A 13,047-nucleotide genomic window follows, 5' to 3' on the forward strand; every position below is an offset into this window, starting at 1 on the left:
TCCAGGTGAAATGGTAAGGTCTAAAGAAGATTCCAAAGATTTATACAATAATTTTAAAGTTTCTTTTTGTGAATTAATAGTGAGTAAATACTTTTCAATTATAAAATGCATTCACTATGGAAAACAATTTAAACAGATAAAAGAACAAAGAAGAAGATGGAGATAATTTTCCCATCTGTTGACTTTTTGATGTCCTTTCACATATATGTTTTTTACTGACTGAGATGGTACTTTAGATTGATTCCAGTTTTACACGGTTTTAAAAACTCTTCAAGGAACAAAATTCATATATATTTTTGTACAACTCCATAAACGACTTAGAGCCATTCAATAAATGGAGAATATTATTATCACTAACAACCACACATAAATGTAGCATGGTCAATAATTAGTTGTTGACTTATCAATTGAGGTTGCTATTCAGTATTACAGAGGATGCACTGCAGGTGACATGTTCAGGTGTATAGTCAGAGGAATTACTGAGACTTCTGCCAGAAGGCTTCACAGGTGGCATTTACCTTGGGGTCAGAATCTACATCCACCTGGACGTAGTCTGGCTTTGGAGATACCAACTCACACAACTAAATGCTTTAGATATGACTGAATCAATACAAATGTATTAACTGGCAATGAGATATATAGCTCCAGGGAAGATGGTGCATTTCCATCTGTACAACCAGTATATTCTCTCCTTGTGGACATACAACAACTACCAAAAGAAAATCAGAAGGTTACTAATGAACAGAATCAGATAGAGTTTAAATCTGGATGTAGCTGTGGTATTCAAATAGGTTCCTCTCTTTCCTAGATGGTTCATTCAGTCTATATCCAATCTTGGTACTACATAATTAATTATATAAGCTTTTTCTTTCCAAATACACTTTCCTGATAACCTTGATTAGAATTATGGGGTTTTTAACTGTGGACATTTAAGTCACACATTTACAATCAAGGTTTATTTTTTTGGAACTTCTTCACATGGCTGTTCATCTTCATTCTATATGGATACCATTAGTTTAACTCTAAGGGTAGCTGGGGAACCTTAATGCTCTATTCCGTATTGTTCAATGGTGTTACACTTTCTTGTTGGGTTGAACATTTTGGTAGTGAGGAGTAACAGATTCAGTCTATTTGTTTAAAATGGTTGCAGAATAAATTTTTGGTATGTCCTGCAAAAGACACCATCAAGAAAGTGAAAAGACAATACACAGAATGGGGGAGAATATCTATAAATTCCACACCCAACAAAGGATTTGTACCTAGAGTATATAAAGACAACCCAACATAAAAACATGGTCATTCTTGACCCAATCTCTTGGGCAAAGGATCTGAAAAGACAGTTCTCTAAAGAAAACACACAAATGGCTAACAAGCACATGAAAGGATGCCTGTGGCACCAGCCATCAAGGAAATGCAAATCAAAATCACAATGAGATATCACCCACACCCACCAGGATAGCTAGAACAAAAAAGATAGTTAAAAACAGTGTTGGTCATGCAGAAAAAAACAAAAAACAAAAAAAAAAATCAGAGTTCTCACCTGCCATGCTGGAGACCTGGGTTTGATTCCCGGTGCTTGACCATGCCAAAAAAGGAAACAGTGTTGGCAAAGAAGTGGAGAAAACAGAATCTCATTGTATTAGTTAGGGTTCTAGGAAGAAACAGAACTGACAGGAGATATTTGTAAATATTATGAGATTTTTAAAGAATTGTCTCACATGACTGTAGATGCACAAGTCCAAATTCTGTAGGACAGACTGCAAGCCAGGAACTCTGTCAAGAGTCCCCAATTAACTCTCCAGGAGAAGCTGGCTGGCTGAAGTAGAGATGGAAACTCTCTTCTGACAGTTGAAATCACTTCTTCCTCTAAAGCCTTCAACTGATTAGATTAGGCATCTCTCACTGTTGAAGGCAATCTTCTCAGTTGATTATAGATGTGATCAATCATAAATGTAATCAACTTACTGATGATTTAAGTCCATGAAATGCCCTCACCTAACAATCAGGCCAGTGCTTGCTTGACCTAACAATTGGGCACCATAATCTGGCTAAGTTGACACATGAACCTAACCATCGCATTCATATACTGCAGTTGGAAATGCAAAATGGTGCAGCCACCCCAGAAGACAACTGGCAGTTCCTCACATAGAACTTCCATAAGTCACAGTAATGTTATTCCTACACATTTACCCAAGAGGTCTGTAAGCATATTTGTACATAAAAATTGTACATAAATTTGCACATAAATGTACATAGCAGCATTAAATACAATAGCCCCAAAGTGGAAATAACCCAAATGTCCATCAACCAATGAATGAACAAACAAAATGTGGCCAATTCCACACAATGGCACACTGTTCAGCAAAACAGGAATAGAGTGCAGGTACAGAACAGAACATACATGAACCCCCAAAGCACCAAGCCAAATGAAAGAAGCCACTCACAAAAAACCATATACAGTGTGATTCCACGAATATGAAATTCCCAGAATAGGGAGATTGTTCTGTAAGTCTTCAGGGCCAAGTGGACTTTTCCCATGTGGAAATAGGTTTCTGTGCATTTTTCATGACACTTCAGAGCCCGGCCACACTCCATTAGTGCCTTCTGGCAGTTCCCGAGTTTTATATAAGCCTGGGCTCATTTGGTGATACAGCACTTACATGTCCTTCTCCAAACTCTCACTGCAGCGCAGGACAGCTATTTCATAAATGCCTTTGGCAAATGCTTGTAGAACTAAATTTTTAGAGGCTACAGATATAATTTGAAAATATCATTTTTATTGTCTAGTTTAACATATATACAAAGCAAAGAAATAAAAAAGCAATAGTTTTCAAAGCGCTCTTCAAAAAGTGGTTACAGGACAGATTCCAGAGTTTGTCATGGGCTACCATACAATCCTCTGACATTTTTCCTTCTAGCTGCCCCAGAATATAGGAGGCTAGAGGACTTAAATGCTTGTTGGTCATTGCAATTGACTTTTTGTTCCCTTCTTTTTTTGTGAACAATAATGTATATGCAAAAAAGCTACAAATTTCCAACACAGCACCACAATTAGTTGTAGAACATATTTCAGACTTTGACATGGGTTACAATTTCACAATTTTAGGTTTTAACTTCTAGCTGCTCTAAAATACTGGAGAATAAAAGAGATATCAATTTAAGGATTCAGCAATCATATTCATTTATTAAGTCCTATCATCTGTGCAAACTTCCATCATCACCTTGGATCTTTCCATACTTCTCACTGGGGTTGTTTGGGCTATGGCAATTCTAAATTTTTGGTACTGGAAGGGTCTGTCACTAATATGGGGTAGAGAGATGGAACTATTTGATGTTCTGGAGAGGCTGGGCTAGGTTTCAGGATTTATCTGGACCAGAGACCCATCTGGTGTTTGTAGGTTTCTGGCAAGTTACTCTACTGCCTGGAACCCTTGTGGAATCTTATAAATTGCCCTAGGTATTCTTTAGGATTGGCTGGAATGGTCCTGGTTGGGGGTTGGCAGGTTATGATAGGTAGTAAGGTCTACCCGAAGCTTGTGTAAGAGCAACCTCTAGAGTAGCCACTGGACTCTATTTGAACACTCTTTGGCACTGATACTTTATTAATTACACTTCTTTTCCCCCTTTTGGTCAGGATGGAAATTGTTGATCCCACAGTGCCAGGTCTGGATTCATCCCTGGGAGTCCTCTCCTATGTCTCCAGGGAGACTTTAACCCCTTGATGTCATGTCCCACATAGTGGGGAGGGCAATGATTTCACTTGCAGAGTTGGGCTTAGAGAGACCAAGGCCACATCTGAGCAACAAAAGAGGTCTTCCAGAAGTAACTCTTAGGCATGCCTATAGGTAGTCTAACCTTCTGTGCTACCTCTATAAGCTTCACATGAATAAGCCTCATGATTGAGAGCATGACCTATTGATCTGGGTATCCCTAAGATTTGACACAGTATCAGGGGATTCCCTGATGGTAAGGATTAATAGTTCCATAGTCTTTCTCCCTTCCCTCAGGGGACTTTGCCAATACTTTTTGACTATGTGGTTAATATACTCTAGGATGTTTCCAGGCATTACAATAATCTATACAGGATTAAAGGACCTCTTTCTCATTCTGTGCTCTCTGTGTTTCAGTTGTTCAAATGAGCTATACAGATAGATTGAATTAGATTATGCGCTACAGAAAATTTCAGTTCCAGATCAAATAAACCTTTCTTCCAGTGGTCTCAAAGAGTATGTGTGGTTCTAAAATATAGACACTGTCTTTCTTACCCCTATGTTCTGAATTACCTTAACTCCAACTTGTTTGGCTTCATTCTTATCTCTAGATGTCAGGTTATATATATAAAACAGCCTCTCAAAATCCAGAAATAATAATCACCACTCCGGACTAAATGTATCTGCTCTCAAAGCTTACAATCTAGGCCCCTGTTTTCTTATAAGCATTTTCTAAAGGTGACCATACAATTGTTGTTTCTGTTTCTGGCTTATTTTATCTCACCAAACGTCCCACATATTCATTCACATCGTTACATGCCTCACGACATTGTTTCTTTTTATAGCAGCACAACCTTCATTCATAAGTATACACCATCGTTCACCATTCCACTTCTTCTATCAGTGCATCCTTCAGCTACCTGCATTCATTGGGCATCATGTAGAGGGCCCAAAGTATGTAGTATATCAACATTCTCAATTTTAGATAATTTCATTGTTCCCAAGAGACAGAAAACCAATCAACACAACCTCACCAAATAGGAGATCTAAACCTTCTCTTAACTCTTGTCCCTCACCCCATTATTTACCTCTGCTATTGTTGTGGTAGTGCTGATGGTTTCCTTTTGAACATAGCTCATAGCATGCAATAGCAGTTTCCCCCTGTACTCCGGACTTAAACACTCTTTATACAAGAATCATATCTTTGAAGTAATTCTTACAAGAACTCATTCGTATTTCCAGTGTGAGTCAGTGGGACACATAGGTCTATAAAACCCCTTTCAATCTTGCTCATCTTCAATATGGTAATATTACTTCTAGACCCACTAGAGAATCACCTTCACTCCTATCTATTCCCTTACAATGGAGTTCAACCTCATTAGCTAACGGTTCACCCATCTAGCTTCTATGTATCTCTAAGTTCCCTGTAATCTATATTATAAGTCTCTGATCATACCATTATGCTGGCCATAAAAGTGGAATCATAGTATCTGTCCTCTTATGTCTGGTTAATTTCACTCAGCATTATGTCTTCAAGGCTCATCCATCCTGTCAGGTGCTTCAGGATGTTATTCTGTCTTACTGCTGCATAATATTCCATATGTATATCCCACATTTTGTTGATCCACTTGTGTGTTGATGGGCATTTGGTTTGTTTCCATCTTTTGGCGATTGTGAATAATGCTGCTATGAACAATTGGTGTGCAAATGTCTGTTTGCGTCGCTGCTTTCAGCTCTTCTAGGTATATACCAAGTAGTGCTATTGCCAGGTCACAAGGCAGCTCGGTATTTAGTTTCCTAAGGAACCACCAAACAGTCTTCCATAGTGGCTGCACCATTAAACATTCCCACCAGCAGTGCATAAGTGTCCCAGTTTCTCCACATCCTGTCCAACATTTATAGTTTCCTGATTGTTTAATAGCAGCCATTCTTATAGGTGTGAGGTGGTATCTCATTGTAGTGTTGATCTGCTTTTCCCTTATAGCCAGTGAAAATGAGCATCTCTTCACGGGCTTTTGAGCCATCTGTATTTGCTCTTCAGAAAAATGCCTAGTCATATCTTCAGGCCATTTTATAATTGGATTGTTTGTTCTTTTGTTATTGAGTTGTATAATTTCTTTATATATACAGGAAACCAAACCTTTGTCTGATATGTGATTTCCAAATATTTTCTCCCATTGAGTTGGCTGCCTCTTCACTTTTTTGACAAAGCCTTTTGAGGTACAGAAGCATTTGATTTTGAGGAGTTTCCACTTATCTGTTTTTTCTTTTGCTGCTTGTGCTTTGGGTGTAAAGTTCAGGATGCTACCTCCTATTACTAGGTCTTGAAGATGTTTCCCTACATTTTCTTCTAGAAGCTTTAAGGTGCTAGTTCTTATATTTAGGTGTTTGACCCACTTTGAGTTAATTTTTGTGTAGGGTGTAAGATAGAGTCCTTTTTCATTCTTTTGCCTATTGATATCCAGTTCTTACACGCCCAATTATTGAAAAGACTATTTTGTCCCAGTTCAGAGGATTTGGGGGCCTTGTCAAAAACCAGTTGACCATAGATCTGGTGATCTATTTCTGCACTCTCAATTCAATTCCATTGGTCAATGTTACTGTCTTTGTGCCAGTACCATACTGTTTTGACCTCTGTGGCTTTATAATAGGCTTTAAAGTCACGGAGTGTTAATCCTCTCACTTTGTTCTTTTTTAGGGTGCTTTTAGCTATTCAGGGTCTCTTTCCCTTCCAGATGAATTGGTAGTAAGAGTTTCCAAATCTTCAAAGCGCATGGTTGGAATTTTGATTGGTACTGTGTTGAATCTGTAGATCTAATTTAGGGAGAATTGACATCTTATCTATATTTAGTCTTCCTACACATGAGCAGGGAATGTCTTTCCACCTATTTAAATCTCCTTTGATTTATTTTAGCAATGATATGTAGTTTTTTGTGTACAACTCTTTTACATCCCTAGTTAAGTTCATTCCTAAGTATTCAATTATTTTACTTGCTATTTTGAATGGAATTTTTTCCTTAACTGACTCCTCAGCTAGCTCATTGCTTGTGTATAGAAATGTTACTGATTTTTGCACATTAATTTTATATCCCGCCACCTTGCTGGATTATACCTCAAGTAACTTTGCTGTAGATTTCTCAGGATCTTCCAAGTATAGTATCATATAATCAGCAAATAATAATGAGAATTTTACTTCTTTCCAATTTGGATGCCTTTTATTTCTTTGTCCTGCCTGATTGCTCTAGCTAGAACTTCTAGCACAATGTTGAATAATAGTGGTGACAGTGGGCATCTTTGTTTTGTTCCTGATCTTAGGAGGAAGGCTTTCAGTCTCTCTTCATTGAATATGATGCTGACTATCAGTTTTTCATATATTCCCTTTATCACATTGAGGTAGTTATCTTTGATTCCTATCTTTTGAGGTGTTTTTATCAGGAAAGCAATTTTCTTGAATGCTTTTTTCAGTATCAGTCGAGATGATCTTGTGATTTTTCCCTTTTGATTTGTTAATGTGCTGTATTACATTAATTGTTTTCTTTTATTGAACCATCCTTGAATTCCTGGTATAAAGCCCACTTGATCATTGTTCTAGTTTGCTAGCTGCCAGAATGCAAAATACCAGAAACAGAATGGCATTTAAAAAGGGGAATTTAGTAAATTGCTAGTTTACAGTTCTAAGGCTGAGAAAATGTCTGAATTAAAATAAGTCTATAGAAATGTCCAATCAAAGGTATTCAGGGAAAGATACCTTGGTTCAAGAAGGCTGATGAAGTTCACAGTCTCTCTCCCAAGCGGAAGGGCACTTGGTAAACACAGTCAGAGTTTCTCTCTCATCTGGAAAGGCATATGGTGAACACGATCAGGATTCCTCTCTCATCTGGAAGGACACATGGTGGACACAGTGTCATCTGCTAGCTTCTTCTCCTGGCTCCCTGTTTCATGAAGCTCCCTCAGAGGTATTTTCTTTCTTCATCTCTAAAAGTCGCTGGCTGGTGGACTCTCTGCTTTGTGGTGCTGCAGCATACTCTGCTGTCTTTGAATCTCTCATTCTCAAAAATGTTTCCTCTTTTATAGGACTCCAATAAACCAATCAAGACCCACCCAAATGGGTGGAGACATGTCGTCACCTGATCTAGTTTAAGAACCACTTTTGACTAAATCACATCATCTATGGAGATGATCTGATTACAGTTTCAAACATACAGTATTGAATAGGGATTATTCTACCTTTATGAAATAGGATTTTGATTAAAACATGGCTTTTCTAGGGGGCATACCTCCTTTCAAACCAGCACAGTCATGATGTATAATTCTTTTAAGGTGTTGCTGGATTCGATTTTGCTAGTATTTTATACAGAATTTTTGCATCTATGTTCATTAGGGAGATTGGCCTGTAGTTTTCCTTTCTTTTGGCATCTTTACCTGTTTTGGTATTAAAATGATACTAGCTTCATAAAATGAGTTAGGTAGAGTTCCTTTTTCCTCAATTTTTGGGAAGAGTTTGGGCAGAATTGGTGCTAGTTCTTCCTGGAATGTTTGATAAAATTCCCCTGTGAAGCCACCTAGCCCTGAGCTTTTCTTTGTAGGAAGATTTTTGATGACTGATTGAATCTCTTTCCCTATGATTGGTTTGTTGAGGTCTTCTATTTCTTCCTGAGTCAGTGTAGCTTTTTTGTGTGTCTCCAGGAATTTGTCCATTTCATCTAAGTTGTCTAGTTTGTTGGTGGATAGTTGTTCATAGTATCCTCTTATGATTTCTTTTATTTCTTCAGGGTCTATGGTTATGCACCCCTTGTCAATTCTGATTTTGTTTATTTGCATCCTCTCTTTTTTTCTTTGTCAGTCTTGCTAGTGGCCCATCAATTTTATGATTTTCTCAAAGCACCAACTTTTGGTTTTATTGATTCTTTGTATTGTTCTTTTGTTCTCCCATTCATTTATCTCTGCTTTAATCTTTCTCTTCTCCTATTTGCTTTGGGGTTAATCTGCTGTTCTTCCTCAAGTTCCTCCAGGTTTGCTGTTAAGTCCTAGATTTTTGCTCTTTCTTGTTTTTTAATATAGGCATTTAAGGCAATAAATTTCCCTCTTTGAAAAGCCTTTGCTGCATCCCATAAGTTCTGATAAGTTGTATTCTCATTTCCATTCATCTCCAGATAGCTACTGATTTCTCTAGCAATTTCTTCTTTGACCCACTTGTTGTTTAAGAGTGTGTTATTGGGCAGGCCACGGTGGCTCAGCAGGTAAGAATGCTTATCTGCCATGCCCGAGGACCTGGGTTCGATTCCCGGTGCCTGCCCATGTAAAAGAAAAAAAAAAAAAAGAGTGTGTTATTTAATCTCCATATATTTGTGAATGTTCTCATTCTTTGGTGGTTATTGAGATCCAGCTTCATCCCATTGTGATCAGAGAAAGTGCTTTGAATAATTTCAATATTTTTTAATTTATAAAGACCTATTTTGTGCTCCAGCATATGATTTGTCCTGGAGAGTGTTCCAGGAGCACCAGAGAAGAATGTATATCCTTGTGTTTTGGGGTGTAGTGATCTAAATATGTCTGTTAGGTCTAATTCATTTATCAAGTTTTTTAACTTCTCTCTTTCCTTGTTGATCTTCTGTCTGGTTGTTCTATCTATAGAGGAGAGTGGTATATTGAAGTCTTCTACTATTATTGTTGAAACATCTATCCCTCCCTTCAGTTTTGCTGATGTCTGTCTCATGTACTTTGACGCTCCTTGATTGGGAGCATAAACAATTATGATTGTTATATCTTCTTGGTGAATTGACCCTTTACTTACTATATAGTGTCCTTCTTTGTCTCTTATGATATCTTTGCATTTAAAGTCTATTTTGTCTGATATTAGTATAGCTACTCCTGCTTTCTTTTGGTTGCAACTTTCGTGGAAGATCTTTTTCCATCCTTTTACTTTCAATCTATTTGTATCCTTGTGTCTGAGATGAGTCTCTTATAAGCAGCATACAGCTGGATTATGTTTCTTACTCCATTCTGCCAATCTGCATCTTTTAATTGGTAAGTTTAGTCCATTAACATTTGTTATTACTGAAAAGGCATTTCTTGATTCCACCATCTTATCTTTTTTATTTTATTTGTCAGATCTATATATTCTTTTCCCTCTTTCTCTTTGTATTCTTTAAATTACCCTTACTGGTACTCTTCACTTCTGTGCCCTCCTCCAGATTTCCTCTCCTGTCTTTTTTTTTTTTTTCCAGCTGGCAGAACTTCTTTTAGTATTCCTTGTAGGGCCGGTCTCCTGTTGACAAATTCTTTCAGGACTTCTTTGTCTGTGACAGCTTTATCTCTCCCTCAATTTTAAAGAAAATTTAGGTGGGTACAGAATTCTTGGCTGAAAGTCTTTCTCTTTCAGGATCTTGAATATTCTTTCAAATTCCTCTTTGTGCTTTTCTTGATCTCCCTTTTGCCATTTGTTATCCCACTTGTTTTATTAAGTAGAGTTGTATGAACATCTTTGATTAGTTGTTCCAACATCTGTGTCTCCTCAGGTGTTTTAATTTGGCCATTAGGCAGGGCTGTATCTGTCTGTCTTGTGATATGCTTAGTGATCTTCTGCTCTTTTCGTCACATGTAGATATATTGATTATTTACTTTGGGAGTTGATTTCTTTCAGTAGTCTAAGGCCTTGTATCTGTGGGATGCAGGTCATGGGATGGAGCACTCAGTATGGTGATTTGTTTTAGGGCAGGTATAGGCATAGGTTGGGGATGTTAAGCTGAAGCTTGTGAATATGGGTGCCCAGCAGCCAGGGAGGATGTAGCTGTGTGGGTGCACTGGTCTAGGGGGCATAACCCTGGTGTAGGCTGGTCTAAGGCATGAGGCTCTTTGTGTGCATATGTAGAGCTGTGGCAGCAGGTCTGCATTATGTCTTCATGGATTGGGGGCAGATATGACTCAGTTGTGCAGCTCCCCCCTTTCTCAGAGCTGGGAAGTGAGGCTGAGGGCTGTGTTCAAGTGTGGTTCATGTAACGTGCAATTCTCAGAGCTGAATGACATGACGTGGGCCATGCATATGCGTGAGTTTGTAGTGCTGTAAACGGATGTGCTGAGCTGGGGTTGGGGGGAGGCGGGGGGAGGCTATGCAACACTATGGGCAGGGGGCGGGGGTAGCCTAGTTATGGAGGTTTGTGACGCAGCCTTTCTACGCTGACAGCAGCCTGCAGGGAACAGGGAAGGGGAGGCAGTGCTCAGGAGGGGTGCAGGAGAGGTGGATTGGGCTGCACTTGGGGTGGGTGGGGGGCAGGTACGTGCACCAGGGGCTGGTAGGGTAGGGGTGCCTAGAGTGTAGGGAATGGGAGCAGGTGACGGGGTTCAGGTGCGTGGGGTGTGGGGTTAGTCGCCAGTAATGGGGCTGCGCCAGTGAGGGTGGGGCACCCAAGGAGTGTGGCCTGGCTTACTTCCTAGTCCCGTGTACCCGTCCATGCACTCCTGTGGGCTCCGCCACTCTGCGCCTCCATGCCAGGCTCCCCTCAGCCTCTGTAACCAGGGCTGCCCCATGTGGTGCAGGAGGCTCTCCCAGGTCAGCTGCCCTCCCGAATCGCTACCTCAGTCACCCTCCTGTCCCTTCTCTAACTTTTCTGTGGAGCAGGGATAATCTCAAGCTGCTCTAGTCTGCCATCTTCCCGGAAGTCTTGAAAATATCATTTTTACACAAATATTTATGAATACTTACTGAAAAATATAAGTGGAGTAACCCATCACATCCAGGAACTGTGTGATTTCTTTAAATAACACAGAGAAGCTGTCATTTCAAAATTGTGATCACTTTCACCGGCCTCTTATGAATTTCCTAATGGGAAGGAAAAGTCCCCAGAAATTCAACCTCAGGCCACCTTAAAGCACACTTGGTCTTGGAGTATACAAAGGGAACCGTGCGGAAGCTAGCTGGGCATCATCTGATCTGGGGTGTTTTGGGTGGACATGTCAGGGAGTATAAGAATATTCAGATCTGAGTCCAAGATATGATTCAGGATGTACCTGGCCCTTCCTCAGGCTGGCCAGTGTCTTCTATGGGTTTCCTGAGATCCTGGATGTATTCACAGTCGGACAAGTATGACTGTCCACAGTCTAGACTGGATAGGAAAAGAAGTAAAGCTGGGAGGAGTCTGGAGCACTGGAAGAATTCAGCAGAACTGGAGTTGTGAATGAAGCTGAAAATTAAGTAAAGTGTGAGCATGAGATTGGGAGAGCGAGGCAGCTGCGGCGAGAGAAGGAGATGGTTGGAGAACAGAATTTCTGAGATATTTCTGCGAAAGAGAAATTCCTGCATTGTAATTTGCCACTATGTATTCATGAGAATGTGTTTTTGCTTTAGAAGATAATTGATGAAGGAGCAGAGGGGTGTTGGGGACATTTACTTCTTTGCATGGCATTCTCATATCTTTGAGAAAGAAAAAGGACTCTTCAAAGCAGATGTTAAATCCAGGCTGCCTGCTCTCTTGGCCATAGGGGCGGACATGTGGTCCAAGCCAAATCAGAAACCTACTTTGGGCTTTTCCAATGTTTAAGCAGGCATGGAGAGTGGCAAATGGGTAGTTGGGGGAGAGAGTTCCTCTCTGAGCACAGTCCTGGAAGGATTCTGGAGAGATGCTCTAGATAACTCCCAAATATATTTCTCATTCGAATCTCTCTTATCTCCCTGAACCCCTATAGACATCTTCACCCCAATATACTATTAATATATGGTGGCAGGAATGATTTTTTCAATCTTTCCCTACCCAACCTGATCTCCATCTGGCATTACTATCAATAACACCAGCCTTTCAAACCAGAAATCTGGCAGTCATTCTCAACATTTCCCTCTCCTTCATGTCCAACATGAAATCAACCACTGAGCCCTGTCTTTCCACTTCATAAATATTTGCAAATTTCTTCCCTCCTTTCTATTCACACTGATGTGGTCTTAGCACAGACCCTCTCATATTCATTTCTATTCTCTTATAGAGGAGTCCAGCAACAGGGTTAAGACCCATCTTGAGTGAGGTGGGTCACATCTTAACTGAAGTAGCCTCATCGAAAGGTCCTACTTGCACTTGGTCTACACCCATAGGAACTCTCATAAGCTCTTAATTTTCTTGCTGCTGGCCTTATAAATCTCCAACCTATACCCCACTCGCCTGCTGCCTGTCTATCTGCCCCCTTAGAATGAGTTTTCTCCTCCCAAGTCTCCCTTGGGGATTGAAGGGTCAGTTCCTTACTGCAGCACCCAAGGCACGTGATGGCTCCACTCGGGCTCAGTTTGCAGTTGTCTGAAACTTCCATATTTTCTCACTGCTCCATACTTTGGCTCAAAGGTTGTTCTTTTTTC

At 39.9% G+C, this 13,047-nt stretch overlaps 1 long non-coding RNA gene across 1 annotated transcript in view; it reads left to right on the top strand.

Moving 5' to 3' along the window:
• Nucleotides 1-13,047, top strand: part of LOC143651204 (uncharacterized) — a 52,102-nt gene that overhangs the window by 16,130 nt on the left and 22,925 nt on the right. The gene's annotated exons all lie outside the window — the stretch shown is intronic.

The sequence above is a fragment of the Tamandua tetradactyla genome, chromosome 12, assembly GCF_023851605.1.
Source record: "Tamandua tetradactyla isolate mTamTet1 chromosome 12, mTamTet1.pri, whole genome shotgun sequence".
Lineage (NCBI taxonomy): Eukaryota > Metazoa > Chordata > Mammalia > Pilosa > Myrmecophagidae > Tamandua > Tamandua tetradactyla.